Below are 12,981 nucleotides of genomic sequence, written 5' to 3' on the forward strand. Positions count from 1 at the left end.
TGAAAATAAATAAACGTTCTCCCCTATCCAACTGTGCAGGGCTTACTCATTAAGGCTACTTCTACAAATACGAAATTTGTTTTTTCTGCCTTAACGAAGCCCTCTTCGGATGTTGTGTGTGCCACTATGAAAATGGCGGCCAAGGTAGCAGCCCTAGCCCTGTCTTCTATTGAGGGTGGCCTGACTACTTTGGCTGTAACAGCGGCTCCTCTAGCACCTGTAATATCAGCCCCTGTGGCTTCTGTTAGCGGGGGACGCTCCTAACTAGTTTGCAACTTCTTTGGGAGGGGACGAGAGTGACCTCTCACAGTTTGCTGCCGAGTAACTTTAAATCCAAGGCTTTCTTGTTTCAGTGTGTATTTAGTGAGGACAAGGAACACTTCTGAAATCGATCACGGCTACTCGACTTGTTCCGCATCATCCCTCTTTGCTTCATACGGAGCAACGATATTCGGATGGTCGACCTTTGTGACAATTGCCCCAAAGCAACAGCCGTGGTTCACTTTTATTCCCCTGAAATTTTGGACTATGTTCTTGAGCATGTAGCTTCATTCAATCAGCTTGGATATGAATGTGTACCTATCGACTGTGAATACGGGAAAAGATTTTACCCTGTGGAATCAAACCTCTGCCGCCCGTCCGCTTCTGCGCCCACCTTGCCTGCTGGGGTGGGGGCTGGGGTGGCACGGTCGGGGGAACAGTGTCATTGGGCATACCTGACCAGGCTAGCAGCTCCGAGTTGGAGGTCCAGCATTTTAGCTCCCGCTATACCAGGTGCTGTGCAGTTTATTAGTTGGAACACTCGTGCCCATGCACATCTTTTTGAAGAGGGTGGGCTTTTCGACGAAGTGGAGTGCTTCTCATTAGTGGCCCTGCAGGAAACCTGGTTGATTGAGGGGCTGATTCATGGAATTTGTGCACTGAAAAACACGGATTTGTGCACCATTCTGCCCGCAAATCCCTGTTTAACAAATGGAGATTTGCGGGCAGAATGACGCGCAAATCCCCGTTTTTCAGTGCAATAAATTCCATAAATCAGCCCCTGAATCTGTTGAGGTGGGTGGGTGGAAATGTGTGCATAAATGACTGTTAAAGGTCCCTGTGGCCAGATCCAAGGCGGCCTTTTAGTGGGTGCGCAGAACATCTATAAATTGGTGGAAATCCAAACTTGGTGTCCCAATGTTTTAATGGCCATGGTCACAACCCCACCAGGCGTAGAATGTAGGGAAATTGTCATTATTAACATCTATGACCCACCTTACAGACAGCCGCATAGTTCGTTTTTTTTCAGAGTTGGAAACTATTCTGTATTCTGTCAGTCCCCACCTAGCCTATATTGTTTGCAGTGATTTCAATTCCCACATCCTGGCCTCTACCAGCAATTCTAAGCAGGTTGCACCTCGTTTGTTGTCCCCTGTTGACAACAGTCCGCTTGCCCGTTCCTGCTGCAGGGGTTTAGAATGGACGTCCCTCCTCTGTTCTCACGGACTTGCCATGATTAATGCTGCCACCTGCTCGGATGATCCTCCTATTTTCACCCGTTTTGGCCCCAGTTCTAGCAGCAAGGTTGGTGGTCAACTTGGAGATTCGTCCATGGCTCGAGGGTGATCATTCCTGTCTTGTCATGGTCTTAAATTTTGCCGAACCGCCGCTGGCTCTTGTGCCTGCTGGCAATTTAACGGTGAACTCCTCTTTAACTTGTAATGCTTGGAATTAAAAGAGTTTGGCGGCGGCCTCAGTATTCTTACGAGCTTCATTGGATGCTTTTATCAGTCGTTCCTATCACGATGTTCTGGATGGTGGTGGTCCCAGTCCTCCCAAAGTTATTTCTGACTTTGGTGAACTGATTGGCTTCTTGGTCGATCATGTTTTCAGAAAGAATGCCAGTCAGAGTACGAAATCCACTACTCTACAACGTAACCACCGGTATCAGTACGATGGCATAGATGTCTCTAAGAGGAAGTACTTGCGCAGGGTTCTGCGTAGCATTGCGAAAATTCAACTTGAGCCAAATATCCATGCGCTGCATCTAAATAAAGCCAAGCACGCATATCGGAATGGCTGAAGTCACATTGATATAACCAGAAGTGCTCCCACTGGTGGGGTATGGTGGAGGCCGCTTTATCTAACAATGGTCATAGATTTTGGTAGTTGGTAAATGGTGACCTCCATGACCATGATATTTTGGATGCTCCAAAATCTGCATGGGTTGAACATGTGGAGAAATCACTGGGTGGATTACTGGCAAGCGAAAATGGAGGGGGAATTGATGCCAGCCAGATGGCACTACTGTACTAACTCTGCAAACATCTTGAGGATTACAAGCTTTAATCCTTTGCGTGCTCCAAGCCCTGATGGCATCTGCTGCAAAGTGGTTAAGAGCGATGCAAGCACCTGGGCCGTGGCACTGGATCGCCTGTTTAGTAGCATTAGTGAGTCTCAACTTACCCCTCGTTCATGGAGGGACAGCATCATAGTCTCCATTTGGAAGAAGGGTGATCGTTCTCTCCCTTTTAATTACTGGCTTCTGGCGATCCTTGATGTATCTTCTAAGATCTTTGCTCGAGTGCTTCTTGACAACTTGCGCCTTTGGGCCACTGATGCTAACCTCATCCCGCTTAACCTAACAGAGTTCCAACCTGGCTCAAGTACTTAGACTAATTGGCTTGCGTTGCATTCTGTAATACAACAGCCATGGTTGACCCCCCAGGGCCCCGTATATGCCGCTTTCATTGATCAATGTAAATCGGGATAAATTAGCTTGGAATGTTCCAGCAGGGCTCTTGTCCATGATATTCCAGCTTCATACAGACACTCGGGTCAAGATCCGACTGGATCAAACTGGGTCTTTCTCCCCCTGGATTCCGACAACCCGGCCTGAAACAGGGTTGTAATTGCACCCCTTTCTTGGTTATCGTATACCTTGCAGATATGGGCCCACCCTGAAGAACTCTAAGTCGATTCCTCCAAAGTTGTGCGATTTTCCCTTACAGTGGCTTGGCTATGCCAGCCACATCATCCTTTTAGATCTTACCCCAGTGGGATTACAGGCTTCACTTGATTCCTTAAAGAGGTTCTCTGACGCTTTGGACCTTACGGTTATCATTCAGAAAACCAACATCCTGGTCTTCCATCCACCTGTGCATTGCAGGATTACTATCCCCTGGAACCTTTATGGTGTTCCCTTGATGTGGTTAGGGAATACACGTACCTGGGGATCAATGTTGAGGAAGGTCTTTGGGGCAATTCTCATCTTGCCCACGTTAAGGTTAGATGTGCTCAGATAATTGGATCAGTTGGGAGACTAGCATGCATTGGGCGGCCTACTCAGCCAGAATCCAGTCTCAGCTATATTCGGCTAAGATTACCCTATCCTATTGCACAGTGCTAAATGCAGGCACATAGGGGTCGGATCAGAAGTTGCTGTGCTCGAATCCATGATGCTAAAGAGACTATTTCGTTTGCCTCAGCACACCAAACGGGAGGGGGATGGAGGTGTAGGCAGAGAAAGATATGTGTGTGAGGAAAGCAAGCGAGAGCAGGGGAGGAAGCTGAGAGAGAGAGGGGGAGGGGTGAACACTGAGCCCTAGTGCCGAGCACCAGCTCTGAGGTGAGCCACAGAGGAGGAAGAAGCAACCGTCGAAAGATCAGAGGGTAGAGGAAGACAAGAGGGCTGGCGAGGAGTGTGTGTTATAATCCGCCTCTTTCAGGCTCTGGATTTGGGTGAAAAGTGGGCGCTGCTCTCTTCCTCCCCATCGTGGAATGAATGGAGACCCCCCCCTTCCCACCCCTGTCCCCGACTCTCCGCTCCACAGCCAGAGGGATCCATGAACTCGATGAAACAGGAGCACCAACCCACGCCGCATGGTGATGGTTCATATTCATATGAGTCGTATCCCTGGCAACAGAACACAAACCAGTCTGCTGGGTCTCCGCCTGTGATGTGGTGACCACCATGTGGGGCGTGAGCAACAACTCCCAGAGTCAGGCTTTGGGGAACCCTATGGGACCCGTGGAGAACTCCAGCAGCAGCCCCATGATGCCCGGGATGGCAGGTAGTGCCCCTGGCAGGAACACACCCCAGTTCATGGGCCTGCAGGCATTCTCTGACAGCGGTGCTGGGAAGGCTTATGCACACCAGGCCATGTATGGGCGAAGCGGATATCCAACCGGACCTGGCTTCACCAGCAGTTATGCCATTAGCTCCACTGGGCCAGGCAACATGGGTATGCAGTCTCACACTGGCCGACCTCTGTCCGACTTCACCCATGCAGCGGCTGCCGCCGTTGCCGCTGCTGCTGCTACCGCCACTGCAACCACCACTGCTACAGTGGCAGCACTGCAGGAGAAACAAAGCCATGAGCTGAGTCAGTATGGAACGATGGGCTCAGGTCAGTCCTACGGCAATCAGTTCATGCAGCACTCTGCCCCACGGGGGCACTCGGTGCAGGGCGGCATGAACCCAGGCAACATGTGGGGTGTGATGGTGCCCTCTGGGATGTCACCGATGAGTATGAGTGCAATATGCCCTGTCTGCTCCACAACCATCTGCCCAGTCACCGTCGTACCCTGGGCACATGATTGAAAAATGCAGCAAGGCATGGCACAGTATCTCATCTGGATCCGTAGGACCATATTACAAGACCACAGACCAGTACAATGGGCAGGACTCCAACTTCAATTTGGGAAATATCAACACCTACAACCAGCCCAACATGAATGGGCCTGGCAGGTCTATGCCTGGCTACCTAAGCTCTCCGCTGCCTGGAAATCCCACGCCTCCCATGACTCCCGGAAGCAACATCCCGCCATATCTGTCCCCGGGGCAGAATGTCAAGTCTCCGTTTCTGCCAGATATCAAACCAAACATCAACACCCTGCACCCCTCAACCCAAGCTAACCCGATTGAGCAGCTACGCTTGTCTTTCCCCGTTAGGGATGGACTAGTCCTGGAACCATTCCGCCTACAGCACAACCTCGCCGTAAGCAACCATGTCTTCCAGCTCCGGGACTCTGTCTACAAAACATTGATGTTAAGGCCAGAACTGGAGCTTCTGTTTAAATGTTACCACCGCGAGGACCGGCAAATGAACTCCAACTGGCCTGCATCAGTCCAGGTCAGCATCAATGCCACTCCCTTGACCATTGAGCGGGGTGACAACAAGATGTCTCATAAGCCACTCTACCTGAAGCAGGTCTGCCAGCCTGGCCGGAACACCATCCAGATCACAGTCACAGCCTGCTGCTGCTGTCACCTGTTCGTGTTGCAGTTGGTTCACAGACTATCTGTGCGATCTGTCCTCCAAGGGTTAATCAAGAAGCGCCTTCTACCAGCCGAGCACTGCATCCCCAAAATAAAGCGTAACTTCATCAATGGGACCATTCCTGGAACTCCAAGACCGAACGGAGAGGATGGAGTGGAGCAGACGGCCATCAAGGTGTCTCTAAAGTGTCCGATCATGTTCCGGAGAATACAACTTCCTGCTCGGGGACATGACTGCCTCCACATACAGTGCTTCGACCTAGAGTCGTATCTGCAACTGAACTGTGAGACGGGCACCTGGAGGTGTCCTGTGTGCAATAAGACAGCGCTGCTGGATGGGCTGGAGGTAGACCAATGCATGCTGGGAATTCTCATCTTTATCCAGAAGTAAGTATTGAGAGCCTTTGCTTGTGTACTTTTCCTCCTCCGGCTACTTTGCCCCATCTTGCTTGCCCTCTCTAGCGCCTCCCATGCTCGTTCCATTCTATAGGCATGTGTAATGGTGTAGTGGTCCTGCTCCCGGTCAATGCAGCACAATCCTGTAATGCACTCCCTTTAGATCTCAGAATGGAACAACCTTACTTCAAATTTAGACGGAACGCTCTTAACTGACTACGAACAAATGACTCCTATCCTCACTCCTGTCCCACACTAAGACTGCACCCGTTACCTGATACCTGTTATGCGTTACCATTCTCAATGCATTTGTTACCCACTGCACTACTAGACTGTAACATGTAATACGTATATGTGACCCCCAGTTTCATTGTAAACCGAAGTGGCAGTAAATGTATTTTTCCTGTATGTATGTACCCAATCTATTCTGTAACTAAGCTTTAAGTTTACTTGTCCGGTTGCACCCAGCTACCCAAGGGTTTGGTGCGCATTACCAAATAAATAAACAAAGGTACAGACACTCTTCCTCGAGCTTGAGCTATTCCTTTGTAAAGCAAAACTTCGGAAGTCTCTGCTGAATTTCTTTTGGCGCCTGGCCATTGCAGCAGATGACACACTCAACTCCATTATCTCTAAGGCAGCTTGGAGAAATGTCTCACTCACAGGGGGCAATGCCTTGCATCGCATTGTGCAATCTGTGCACCAATGGTTGGGGGTGGCCCCTGGGGTCTCCATTTGTTGGTGTTATCCACGTTTCAAAACGGCCATGAAAAAGGGGGTTCAAGCACACTTTTGTGAACTGTACGTTGAACAGCAGCTACCAAAACATAATAGCTGACTCTTCACTGGGTACATTTTGGCATGGACTAACACCCCAAAGTATATCGAGCAATTAGTGGGCAATTCACTGAAATGGGATTAGCTGAATCTGAAAAAGAACTCTGTTAAAACCTTGGGGGTAACAGGGGCTTAAAATCATATCCCCCGGTCTTTACAACTATGTAGGTTATGTGGTAGTGAAAGGTTGGAAACTTTGCAGCACTTGATGTGTCAGTGCGAGTCGACCAAAGCCCAACGAGCAGTGGCCAGGTTAGCCGCTGGTTTACATCAGTCAATTTCTGAAGAGGCACTCTGGGATCCTTTTATGAGGGGGGATCATGAGCCATGTGTTGTGTATTTTACCATTTTATGGATAAAGGTAGCTTTTCTCTTGGCTATGTTTGGCTAGTAGGTCGGAAACTAGTTTGACTTTGTTATGATTTTTTTATTTTAATTTAATTGTCTTTTTTATTTTAATTGTTGTTTCCTTCCTCTTTCATGTGTTTTTTCCCTTCTTTTCTTTCTTTCTTGTCATGTGTTAAAACGTTGTTTGCAATAACTTCTGCATAACATAGTAAACACATTTTTTTTAAAATAACTTTGTGAACATGTAATCTTGTTTCTTGTCCTTTCTGATTAGTGCAAATCTTCATTGAGCTTGGTGCAGCCACAGCCAAACACTGCGCCATTGCTATATTCCTGCTGTCATGTCATTTGTCCTCTTTAGAGACAGGAGATGCCAATATGTGTGACTTACACCCGACGGGAGTACAACCCATTGCATGGTATGTCACATGGATGTGCCACAGCATCACCCTCTTATAGATGGGCATCAAGCTGAGTGGCGGTTTCAAACCATCTTGAGAAGCACAACTGCCACCTTTGAAAGGTTTTCAGAAGATTAAAGTTCACACATTATCTGCCCAGTCGAAGTCAACGTAGTACCACACTAGTGCTTGATGGGTCAATATTTCCCCAAAACCTTCACAGTCCTGTTCTACCACCCCTAAATATATTTCACAGTATCTGTAACCACTACAGGAGAGACCCCAGGCAGGGCAAAAAATATTCCAGATCAGATAGACTGAAGGAAACAGGTGGTCGATTTGACTGTGGCTCTGCAGATGAGTCTATGATGGTTATCTCGCTCAAACTGACATCAAACCGACTGAGAATCTAGATGTGTTGCCATAGCAACCATATTAGTCATATGAAACAACTGATTCGGAGTTTGCCAGCGCAAAGCGAAGGTTCACTTTTGTGAACACAAAGCCAACTTTGGGAAAGTTATGAAATAATATTGCAATCCCTAAATCTTATGCCAAAATGAATCATCAGTTGTTTATAAACACATGCAGTTGGAACCCATTGGATGACTGCAGACCTACAGACGTCCCAGGGCAGCCAGCAACTCTTCCTAAAGTGCACCACTTCCATGGTGCATACAGCAGTGGGTAGATATGGGGATACAGGCAACAATTTCACTTTCCTAAGGAATAAATACATGAAAGAGGAAACTAACTGGACCATGGGCTCCTGCCTCTAACCTTTTTTTCCCACCTTAAAGTAAAAACTCACACACACACACACACACTCTTTTATCATAAGTTCCAATTTCAGAATTTGACGCAGAATTAACAAGTGAGGAGCAGCGCGCGCTCCGCGGATCTATTTTCACAAATGTGCTGATCATGCGCTTCTGTCACTGTCCTACTTAAAGAGTCAGACTGGGGCTTCCTCTCTTGCATCAATGTTCTATATTTCTCGCAGCATTTTATTAACCACACAATAGAATAAATGGGCCCACTGATTACATAGGGGTCATAGGTTGACTGTTTTATTTTATTTTACTAATCACATGCCGAGCACTAGGGTAGCAAAGCACTTCAAAAGCCCGATAATGAACAAATTTGAAGGACGCGTGGTAAAGTGTCCCAGCGGGGGCGCTAAACAGCGGGGAAGGCGTGGACATCAGACGATCCCTGGATATGCTCTTCTTCATCAGTTTAAGGTTGGAAAGGGTGGACAGGATTCATGATCACTCAAAATAGGCTTGGCCCCGATTTACCCAGGTGGGTACACAATGATTAATAGTGCAATAATCGGATTCCTGATCAGACATATGTTGGGGATCAGGGAGTGGAGGAAAACGCTGGAGTCAGTCTGATATCAGAGCTGAGCGAGGGTCACACACAATGACCCAGACAGAACACTACACTAACACTAGAGGGTCTTTAACCTACTCGTATATTCCTTCCTGAGCATCCCCACTTATGGGATATCCATCCCCTGGGGATGGGACCAGAGCCACAACATTTGAAAATAAAATACGTAGAAGGAGAAAGCATATGCAAAGCTGAGCCCATCCTGCTCCCTCGCTCACCCTCCAACTTAGTCAGACAGTCCTTTCGTCCCCTTAGATTGGACCATCAAACAATAACATACAGTCTACTTAAAATAATGTTTTTCTCTTTTTTACAATAGTTATAAGCTCTTGTTTACTTAAGGAATGTATAGGAGTGGTTTTCTTTGCTGTTTATTATTACATTTGTAAAAAAATGTTTTATTGATTTACATTTATTTTAAACATTTACATTTCACAGAGTCAAGGGGATCACTAAGACGTGTGAGTGAAAAGAGTGAGTGCCCATGTCTAAACACTGAATATACTACATGGTCATAACATATTCAGAAAATTCAGTGTTACTATTCATGAAACAGTGTGAAATCTGATAGCATGTATAACAACCAATTCACTCCTAAGCAAAGACACTACCTCTTAAAAGCGTTGACACACGTTTCAACCCTTCATCATTAATTTCAGGTTCTCCCTCCTGAGTCTGTGGCCTCTTTGATTGAGCATCAATTGTATAATGCAATGAACTATATGGCGTATATTACCTTCAGTACTAACTGCATCATATGATTGATGAGCTATTCACTAATGTTGCGCCTCAATATATTCAAACATTTCTGATGTGTAGAGGCTGCAATTTGGGTACAACGTCCTTTCTTCACCTGCAATTGCAACGCCAGGCATTTCAAAGTGTATATTATAACAAAAACGTAAAAACGTTCATCACATTTTTTAGGCGTGGTGGAAAGGGCAGATAAGAGGTTGGGGGTAGGGAATAGGTCAAAGAAAGGTGGGGTGGGAGTATGGGGGTAAGCCCCCCCAAAGTAACCCCCCTTGAAAAAAAAATATGTAATTAACGTTTTCATTAGAATGTACATGTTCTAATGCCCAGGGTTCTAATAGCAGGCAATGAAAGAATATGGAACCGCTATTTGAACTGTTGATCTAATTCATTCGCCTCAGATTGAGCCAGATACTCACAGCTGAGGCTCCATGATCCTCATGTGTCAGCTGTCACACAGTCTATTTTCTTCCCTAATGGTGCTTCCTTCTGGGTGTAAAACAATCTGGTTGCAGTATGTCATGTTTCCATCACCAAAGAGCGCAGAACCAAATCAATATAATGGGCTACTCTCTCAAAGGCTCTAGACCACTCCCCACCAGTCATGAGGTTGTCACCTAAGTGCCTATCCTCTCCCCCCAATGCACCGGCAACTCCAGCACCAGCAGCTTCTAAACGCTCACTCCGGCAGGAAGTGAGGAAGAAGACCCATTCAATGGGGGCCTCTGGCTTCCGTTTGCCAACGGTAGCTTAGACTGTTTGACGCCCAGGTTCTGTTGGTCTTTTTCTTGAACCTTTTTCTTTATACCGTCTCTGTCTTTAGCACTTCAATGTTTTCCTTGGATGTTGGTGCACCCACTATAGGAGCCTTTGCTCTGGATGGGTCATTGACTGGTACCTCCACCCATTCCATAGGAGAATACCTGTTGGGCACAGTGCATCTATCCATGGCCTCCATTTCCCATCTACTCCCACCATAGAGCGCCAGTCCCTTCCATTTCTAGACATACTAATGTCTTGCCTTTGGTGTTGCTGCTGTTTGGCACTAATCACATTTTTATTAAAATGGCACACCTGAAAGTATGTCTCTCTGCCTCTCCATTAGGCATGACCACTTGGTCAGGATAATAACCCTCTGGAAAACTATTCTAGCATCACCGAGTTTTGTACAATATCTGAGAAGCATGAGGGATACCTTGTAAAGAACAGGCCTGGCATTCATGAGTGCTTGCACTGGGGAGATAGTCCAAGGCTTAAATGCGGACCCTTACGCTCTCCATCATAGCTGATTTAGACAACAATAATAAGGGGTCATTACACTTTGAAGGTCTGAGTCCCATTCAGATTCCCTTCTTTTCCTTCTATGTATTCCCAAAAGGAAAGTTCCCAAATGGCTTTTAGTCATGCCTCAACCTGGAGCACCCATCTGGGTGATATTTAATGTTGTGGCCCCTATTCTCTAGCAAACACTATTTATCTTGTGATATTTAAGGATCTGCTGCTATTCTCCATCAAACATGCATGCCATGCATTAGAATAAGGATACGGATACGGATAAGGGGGGGGGGGAGTCCTCCCAGGGCAGAACACTGAAAAGGCTTTAATAGTAAGGCAGACGCCGGCACGTTCATTGCTTGTCCCCAATGCTTTATTGTTTACAGCAAATCACTCAGCACATTACAATAGTTGTATCAAGTGTTGACTGTGACGTTTGGAATCCGAAAAGTGGAAGGCTGAACTTTTTACTAGGCCCGTAAAGCGGCAAAACAGACTGACTTCCACGCACTGGAATTGAATATTTTGCCGGCAAATTCTTTGGAGATTGCCTCAGATATTGGCGCAGACAGTAAGGCCCTTCCGGTAAATACTTCAAAAATGGTGCACTTGTTACCATCATGGACACCCTCCTGTACCGCAGATTCTTGGGCCTGCAAAGAAGAAAGCCTTCAATTAGTTGAAAAATGAAATCCAGTTTCATGCCCATTGCTTGCTTCAATATGGCTGAGTATTCAAGATCAGCATTTCATATAGAACATTACAAAGTTAGAAAAGGTCTGTTTTATAGGATACATATAATTTCATCAAACTTAAGAAAAGATATGTGCTAATCGGAAAGGCTGATAAGACTCAGATGGAAGGCCTGGTGTAGCCAGCTGCTATTCGTCATGTAAATATGATTGAAACATTGTTAATCAACTCACGCCCAGACTTCCCTCATCTAGTGTAGAAAGGTGAACAACCCACTAACTCCTTAGAAAACAACATTTAGATCATCAGACATGGGAGTCATTTTCGATGTTAAATGGAGGCGTAAAAGCAAGGCGTACTGCTTTCATGCCTCCATTTTACAGCGCGCCGCATCTTCCTGCTCTTCCAAGGCGTAGGTCAGCGAGAAAGCGGAGTGCGCATGTCTGCTTTGCTTCCTCCTCCGGAAGAGCACACGTTTTAGAGATGATCATGCAGGCATAAAACCAGAGATTCCAATGGAATTCTCCTTAAATGTGTCCCTGGTAAGTGGCAGGTGGATTCCATGATTATCCATCATAAAACTCTGCCTGCAAAGCATCATGTGTTTTATATCTCTCAAAGTGCAGAGTTAAAGTGAAGCTTAAAGGCAAGCCCGCCTTGCTTTACTCTTGACTTTTACTCTCAGCTTCGAGGGTGAAAAGTGCATGCAGGGCACAGCACAGCTCGCAAGGGCAAAGTTGCCAGTCCCCTGCATGCATTTACCCATTTATTTAAAACCTCAAAGACCTTGGCATAAGAGCAATGTATAAGCATGTGGCAACTCAATTACTAACTCAACAAAATATGCCCAGTAAAGGGTGGAGACCAGAACATATACTGCCATAATAGCCTGCCACAGCTCACCAGAGTGGGCAAATCAATGGCAAACCTTCCCAACTGCACGAAGACAAAGTACTGACTGGAGGCTGGGTCGAATGTTGGCACCCACTTACACCAGGCCCATGTAATGCTGCACCCTGCATATCTCTGGGGACAGGACTCCAGGCATCAACATCAGGAGGGGAGAAAGCACTAATATCATGAAGCATCATGCATTCCAGACTACTTACCCTGAACATCCCACAACCGAAATGCCAAGCTCCATTACACACATTGTCACATTGATTGGCACTGAAGCTTCACCGGATGCCCCCACACGCTTCATCCCACTGCCCCTGAGGCAGTTCACTGACCGCAGCATGCTCCAGTGTGCACACAATGTCATGTCTGCTGACTGTGGCCTGGGGGCATATTGCCCCAATCGTTTTTTGAGCGTGCAGGGTTTAGGCGGCTAGTACAAAGAGCGGTCCTCCCTGGGAAGTTCTCCCCTATTAGTTCTTTTCATTAGTTGCTGAACCTTGAATTAACAGCAGCCAGGCTCTCGATGCAGTGGGTTGGCACCTGACCAGTGTTAGGGGAACAAGTCTTCTTCCGGAACATGCGGACCAGTGGCTAAAACACTCATTACATGCCAACGCTGCACACTGGCTCCCCTTCCTAGCTGCCACCATCAGTCAGCAGAAAGTACAGGTCATACACCAGCAGACCACACATTGGAAGGATGGATTTGAAGGCAAT

At 46.8% G+C, this 12,981-nt stretch overlaps 1 pseudogene; it reads left to right on the forward strand.

Moving 5' to 3' along the window:
- The first annotated feature begins 3,827 nt into the window (after positions 1 to 3,827).
- On the forward strand, positions 3,828 to 5,654 carry LOC138515377 (zinc finger MIZ domain-containing protein 2 pseudogene; annotated as a pseudogene).
- The last annotated feature ends 7,327 nt before the right edge of the window (positions 5,655 to 12,981 follow it).

This window comes from Ambystoma mexicanum, chromosome 6q (assembly GCF_040938575.1).
Source record: "Ambystoma mexicanum isolate Mex_15411 chromosome 6q, UKY_AmexF1_1, whole genome shotgun sequence".
In the NCBI taxonomy this organism is placed as follows: Eukaryota; Metazoa; Chordata; class Amphibia; order Caudata; family Ambystomatidae; genus Ambystoma; species Ambystoma mexicanum.